Source organism: Bactrocera dorsalis, chromosome 6 (genome assembly GCF_023373825.1).
Source record: "Bactrocera dorsalis isolate Fly_Bdor chromosome 6, ASM2337382v1, whole genome shotgun sequence".
In the NCBI taxonomy this organism is placed as follows: domain Eukaryota; kingdom Metazoa; phylum Arthropoda; class Insecta; order Diptera; family Tephritidae; genus Bactrocera; species Bactrocera dorsalis.
In genome coordinates, this window is record NC_064308.1 from 20906923 (window position 1) to 20914977 (window position 8055).

An 8055-nucleotide genomic window follows, 5' to 3' on the forward strand; every position below is an offset into this window, starting at 1 on the left:
AAAAATTCCTTTGAGTAATAATTCTGTGCAAAGACAAATTGATGAAATGGCTGAAAACATTGAAGAATCATTGCGCAATCACCTGAGGACAAGCCAATTCTCAATTCAGCTCGATGAGTCCACTTTACCAACTAATGAAGCATTGTTGTTGTCTTACGTGAGGTTTATTAAAGATGAGAAAATATGTGAAGAACTATTATTTGCTAGAAATTTAGAGACCGATACAAAAGGCGAAACCATATTCAATATATTGGAAAAGTTTTGCGATGAGAAAGAGATTCCTTTGAAAAATATTATTTCAATTGCTACGGATGGCGCTCCGGCTATGATAGGGTACTATAAAGGCTTAATAGCGCACTTAAAAAATAAAATTCCAGATGTCCTTGGTGTACATTGCGTTATTGCATAGTTGCTAGAAACTTAAGTGAAAAACTATTTCAATCAGTGCAATATGTCATCAAAGCAGTCAATAAAATCCGCAACAGCTCTTTGAAAGATAGATTATTTCATCAGCTTTGTGTTACTAATGACGAGGATTTCAATCGTTTGTTGTTTCATACTGAAGTTCGTTGGCTATGAAGAGGCAATTGTCTGACGCGATTCTACAACCTGTTTGACTCTGTTATAGAGCTCTTGGAAACTAAAGATATAGAATTTCAAGACAAGCTCATAACATCAAAGAATCATATAGCTTACATGACAGACCTGTACAAATCATGTCGTTGAATCTCCAACTGCAAGTCAATAAACTAAATTTAATTAAAACAAAAAACGTCGTTTCTGCTTTCGCAGCCAAATTGCTTCTACACAAAAAGAATCTGGGCAGACGTAAGTTTCACAATTTTCCGAATTTATCAGTATCATGCAGTACCGACGAATTGTTTTCCTACTGCCAACATTTGGAAAACCTCCACACTGACTTTACCGAACGACACCAGGACATTTATCAGTATCATGCAGTACCGACGAATTGTTTTCCTACTGCCAACATTTGGAAAACCTCCACACTGACTTTACCGAACGATACCAGGACATTTTGAACTTGGAAATACTAGACTGGGTGTTGGATCAATTTTCAAATGTCAACACAGCAATGTCACCTCAGCTGGAAGAAGAACTTATAGAATTGACAACAAACGAGGAAATAAAAATCAAGTTCAAAAATGGTTAGCAAGAATTTTGGCTACAAAAATCGATCTCGCAATTGTACCCTGGATTGTGGTCAATCGTTCAACGATTCTTGATAGCATTCCCCTCGTCATATTTGTGTGAACGTGGATTTAGTGCTGTGACAACACTGCTTACTAAAAATAGAAATCGTTTGCTTGTTACCGAACGTGGCGACTTGCTACTGTTCTTGAGTAAATTAGAACCTGATATTAACAAACTTATTAAACAGCATCAGATTCATCCTTCACATTAGTTTTTATATATGGTTCGATTATTTTAGTTTTATTTTTAATAAAAGATTCTCTGTTTTAAACTATAAAGTTGTGTTTCAATAATCATTTTTATTGGCAGGTGGAGCCCGTAAGAGTTAACTTGAGACCTAATCGCCGCTGTATGTTACCTACTGCGCTCAGGTTTCAAGTTGCTGGTTATAGTAAAAGTTTCGTTTAGAATTCTCCGTTAATACGCATATGAGTATATAGGTCACAATAATTAATTTGAAGTTATATTGGTTTTTAAATAGGTGAAAAAAGGGGGGCGCTAAAAAAATATTTATTCTCAAAGTGGGCGGTAGACAAAATAAGTTTGGGAACCAAAGGAACATATATCTCATTTGAAATATATAGTACAAACCCTCGAAAAAGCCCATATGAAAATATCTACAGAAAAATCAAAATTTATAGAAACCGAGGTTGAGTTTTTAGGACACGTTGTATCCCATAAAGTTATAAAAACTGATCCCAAAAAAGTAGAAACAATATAAAATTACCCAGATCCCGAGACGTTACGACAACTTAGAGGAGTTTTAGGATTAACGGGAACTATAGAAAATTATGAAATAGCTAAACCACTAACAAAACACTTAAAAGGAGAAAATGGTAAAATATCGCAGTATATGTCCAAAAATACAATTATTAATCTTAATCAAAAAGGAATTGTTGCTTGTGCAACCCTAAAAAGTGCGTTACAAGAACAAGTTGAATTAGCTCAACCAAACTTTGGGAAAAAATTAATTTTAACTACTGACGCATCTAATGTTGCTGTAGGTGCAGTTTTATCCTAAAAAAGAAGACCAATAACATTTATTTCAAAGACACTAAACTCTACCGAACACAATTACGCAACAAACGCAAAAGAATTATTCGCAATAGTTTGGGCATTAAAGACATTACGCTATTATCTTTATGCAGTAAAAATTTAGAAATTCATACGGATCATCAACCATTAGCATTTGCAATGTCCAAAAAAAATTCAAATGTTAAAATGAAAAGATGGCGAGCTTTTATTGAGGAGTTTTCTCCAAAAATAATTTATAAACCGGGAACAACAAATGTAGTTGCTGACGCATTATCAAGACAAGTATTAAATAATTTAACTAGTTCATGTGAGTCGAGTGACTCAAGTGATTCACTAATAGAAACCCAACATTCCGCAGAAATTAGCGATGAGTACCAAATGCATGAAACAAAAAAAACTTTGAATCATTTTAAGCAACAGATAGTAATCGATAATGGAGCAATGATTACTGTCTTAGAGACTATTTCTTCTTTTAATAATAAACGTTTTTTAATCGAATATGACAGACAGAAATATAATTGGTATTTTAAAAGAATATATCGTCACCTGAAATGTAAAATAACGTATCATCAAAAAATTCAAAATTAAGTTTTTTACTGATTACGAATCATCACATCATATTACATATGTGTCACAAATTTTAAGCTTCTGGGATCAAAAATACCCAAGCTATACTAAAAATTCAAAAAAACGTATCATCAAGTGCTTGATTTCGTTAAACAAAATAACGTATCATCACTCATGTATGTAAATATAACAGAGTGTTTGTTTTTTTATATCGAAGTTAGCCTTCATTTATTGTTTATGTTTATTTTTAGTGATTAAGTTCAGTGTTCTTTGGTTAGTTTGGGCTACATGGTTGATCGGACGTCGACTACTATATACATATATGTAGCCCTTTGTGAGGCCATAGAAAAGAAGAACCCCTGTGCTCGAACTTAAAAATTAACAAAACGCTTCCCGCCAGTTCGGTGGATTATCTGAAGGTATGCGCCCCCAAGTGATTAAGTCTTGACCTCCCTAACGCAAGACAGCCAAGAAGGAAGTGTTGAGTTGTTTCCACCTAATCGTCTTCCATACAGCTTCTGCAAATGGCGTCTGGTAGGATTCCCAGCCTTACTGCGTAGAAGCCAATAAGGCAGTGACGACAGCGTGTGTAAAAATTGTGGCCCAGCGCTGGCCAAGCTTTCGCGACGCCCAGCTTTTCAGTAGTAGTATAAGATACGGGAGCACAGATCCGCTCCCATTCTACCGAGAGCGGTTCTAGGGTGCCTCTTCGTGCTAGCTCATGTTTCTTGCAATTCCGCTGTGGTCTGGCGCTCATATCATCCTTATAACAAAGACACTCGATGCTATTGATAGCGAGGTTAGGTCTTCGATCAGCTCTGAATTCTCTCATTGTTAATGAGTTCAAGGCTGGAATCGCCGCTCTGCTATCTGAGTCGATGGTCACTTCTCTGAAGGAGGCTGCACTCCGGAGTAGTAAATCTACTGGAGTTGATAGAAAGCTCCTGACAGCAGACCCCTCCACCTTTGACCCATCCGTTCCTTTTCTCCAACGGCTTCTTCCCACCCACAACTCCCTCGGTATATGGGTAGAGAAGGAGCCGCCAGAGTTCGGCTTAGCGACTCCATGATCTAAGTGATCAGACCCGTGCTTTTTTAGGAATTCAGCAGTCTCTGCTTTTCTTCTTCTTAATTGGCGTAGACACCGCTTACGCGATTATAGCCGAGTTAACAACCGCGCGCCAGTCGTTTCTTCTTTTCGCTACGTGGCGCCAATTGGATATTCCAAGCGAGGCCAGGTCCTTCTCCACTTGCTCCTTCCAACGGAGTAGAGGTCTTCCTCTTCCTCTGCTTCCCGCGGCGGGTACTGCGTCGAATACTTTCAGAGCTGGAGTGTTTTCGTCCATCGCGAGTGCGACGACTGTTTGTTTGATGACAGGAGATATTTCGTCTTGCCCTCGTTCACTGCCAGACCCATTCGTTTTGCTTCCTTGTCCAGCCTGGAGAAAGCAGAACTAACGGCGCGGGTGTTGAGGCCGATGATATCAATATCATCGGCATACGCCAGCAGCTGTACACTCTTATAAAAGACTGCTTTTACAAAGTTTAACAATAACTAAGAAGAAATGGCAACATCTGCAGGACTTAAAAGCTTTAATTCCAGCAGACTGTTATTACTTTTATGATAGTATATCTTTTGAATAATTAGCTTGAAATATTTAAATTTTTTCTAGTACTTATGTACATGTTAATGATAAAAATAACATGAAATATGAAAAACTTTCAACTGTTTTTATTTAAAATTAAAAAAAGTATTAAAATTCAAATTTTTAATTTTAATACAAATTTAGATTGATCATACGTTTTTTTTATAGTAGGTTTTGCTTAATTTTTTCTTTATTTTTTTCTAAAATATACTTATAGTTTCATGTTAATTCAGATTTGAAAATTTTGTTTCAATATCTCAAGTGGTTTTTTTTATACCATTTTTTGCTTCTCCTGTAAACCTACGAAAAGTGATGTTACGTTATTTTGCATTTCAGGTGACGATATGAATCTAAAAGTAGTTCGCTACTTTGCTGCTAATTGCTGTTGATGTAGGCGGTTCAGTTCGATTGCAAATAAGCCGTCGATTTGTCGTTGTCTGTTGAGCATTCTAAGATTTTAGCAATATTTGCAGAGGTGTACTAAACCATAAATAGTAGCTGTGAAGGTAAGAAATGCTATAATGATAATAAGTGTGAACTACACTGGATTTTCTTCGACAGGAATTAAAAACGTTGAAATTTCCTGTATATTAGTCTATTATTACACGAGGCGACAAAAGTTGCTAATTCTCGGGCGATTCTCTTTTGCTGTCGCCCATTACCTTCACACGAGCAACTTGTGTTGCGCAACTCTGTTCGAGTTTTTTTCTCATTCTCTTTCACTTTACTTTAACCCATTGTCGTTTCTTTTTCCTTATGGGTATTTGGGCCACTCTATCACATATATTAATCAGTTCTGACAAGTAAGAAATACATTTTATTTATAATTCAAAATGAAAACAAAGATTATATGACAGAATTTCACATACATATGTCACCCTTTTCACTATCGTCTGAATCAATTTGTATGGCTTTCTCCATACATTTCACAATATCTTTAATTAATTCGATTTTTTCGTCATACTCCATTTTCTAAAATATTTAAATTATATATTGTGTATATTTGTATACATATTTGCAAATTAATTGCAACTATGTACTACGAAAGAAAGAACACGAATGCCGAAAAACGTCGCAGCGAACTGCTACGAATGAGAACACAAAGCGAGTTGCTGAACACTGGAAACTCGGCGCGATTCTCCTCTCCTCGTCGCCCCCTCGCCTATAAACCAAGAGTTGCCGAGACAAAAGTTGCTGCGTGTAATAAGCGAGTTACTGAACTTGTAATTTGATTTCGAGGAAAGAATGCGGAGTACTTCAAGTTTTTCGCTGTGCTGATTGTGTATGATTTCGCTGAGTTGTTGTTAATGGTTGCAATATGTAATGCCATCTATGTTTGTGGATTCTGAAAAATGAATTAATTTAGGGCCAGATATAGGCATATCATTCCAAGAATGCTCATAATCTGTCAAGATGTGACCGTTTTCTAAAATTTGAATTGGAGCGTTATTTTCATGAATTGTTTCGCATTGTGCTGATTTATCGTTTAAAATTTTTGTAGTACTACTGAAATAATTCTTACATTTTGAAATTCTTTGATAATTATTACATTTTGCTATCTTAGGATCTAAAATTATTTTACCATGCCTATGTGTTAAAGGGTATACATTATGCAGTCTACATTTAGTTTCGAGTATTGGATATTTGTAAATTGTAATTATAGCTTGTTCTAAGTAACAAATATGGATGTCAGAATATTCCAATATATTAATAAGGGGAAGATCCAACTCCTCATGGTTTATTAATTCATGCACATCATTTAAATTAAGTGTGCTAGAGTAAAAATTGTTATTTTTCGCAAAATTAGTAGTGTTTGTAATTGTTTGCAATTCATTATAAATTTCTGCTATAATTAAATTCTCATTTATTGCTTTAGGATCGAGTGCTTCAAGTATTCTCTCAAACTGTGAATTAATGCTATTTTGTTTATTATTATTTTCTATTAGCATATTAATTAACGTTTTGATTTCTATAAGATCGTCATGATCTGGTGTACCAGTTATAAATTTTAGCGCAGAACCAAGAAAGTTAATTGATCTTTTAGGCCTGTAAATATTTGGAATGACTTGATTTTTTAAAGTTTCAATTTTATTTACTAATATTTTTGTTTCAGGCTGGTTTTCTAAATTATATGAAGATTTCATTATCTCTTCGTAAGGTGCACGGATGTTGGACAAATTTGAAATGTGATATAACAAGAAAAAACGTTAACTTCGGTTGCACCGAAGCTAAATACCCTTCACAGGTGCATTTCTGTTAGTAACTATGTGTTCAGTTTGTATGGAAGCTATATGCTATAATTAACCGATCTGAACAGTTCCTTCGAAAATTACATTGTTGTCTTAGAAAATAATCTATACCAAATTTTGTGTATATATCTTGTCAAATGTGAAAGTTTTCTTTACAAGAACTTGCTTCCGACCGTTCAGTTTGTATGGCAGCTATATGCTATAGTTAACCGATCTGAGCAATTTTTTCGGAGATTACATTGTTGCCTTAGAAAATAATCTGTACTAAATTTCGTGAATATATATTGTCAAATGTTTGTATGGCAGCTATACATACAGTGGCTCACAGCTTATTTCATGCAAATGAATTTACAACATTGAAATGTTATGCAACGAAAACACATATCGAAATAATTCAAACTCCTAGTTGTTAATACGAATGTGTAGTTTATAAAAGATACTTCATTTTTTATTTTTATTTATTATTTAATAACTTATAAACAAAAAACCAGAAACGTAAACAAATTTCATATCACAGCTTATTCCATGCAGTGTACTTTTAATTAAAAATAAGATAAATAATTTGTTTAAAATTAATACTTAATACTTAGTATGATATCCGTTAGCTTTTAATACAGCTTTTAGTCTAGCTGGCATGGACTCAACTAGTTTTTTTGTAATTTCTGTTCCAATTTTGTTCCACTCTTCCAAAATAGCACTTTTTAGCTGTTCCTTATTACTGATGCGGTGTTTACGGATGTTATTTTCTAACAAAGACCATAAATTCTCTATCGGGTTCATATCAGGTGACTGGGCCGGTGGATTCATTAAATGTGGACAATTCCATATTAGCCAGGTCTGTACTATTGACGCTTTGTGCTTAGGATCGTTGTCCTGATAATATCGGAAATTTTGACGGATCCCAAGTTTCTCGGCACTTTGGATTAAATTTTCTTTCAATATATTAAGGTACAATGTTTTGTCCATAATACTCTCAATAAATACCAAATTTCCAACGCCGGCTGCAGACATACACGCCCATACCATAACACTGCCTCCACCATGTTTAACAGTTGGCCTAATGTTACATCTCTGAAGCTCTGTATTGGGTTTTCTCCACACGTAAGCCATTCCATCTGAACCGAAAAGGTTGAATTTCGACTCGTCAGCAAAAATTACACTATTCCAGAAGTTAAAGTCCTTGGTTTCCAGCTCCCTTGCAAAGGTAACTCGGCTTAGCTGGTTCTTTTTGCTAATGAATGGCTTCTTTCGGGCTACTCGGCCATTGAAGTCATGCGCACGTAGTACCCGACGCACAGTTTCAGCACTCTGTAGTTAACTTTGGAGCTGATAGTCTCGGGTTTTCT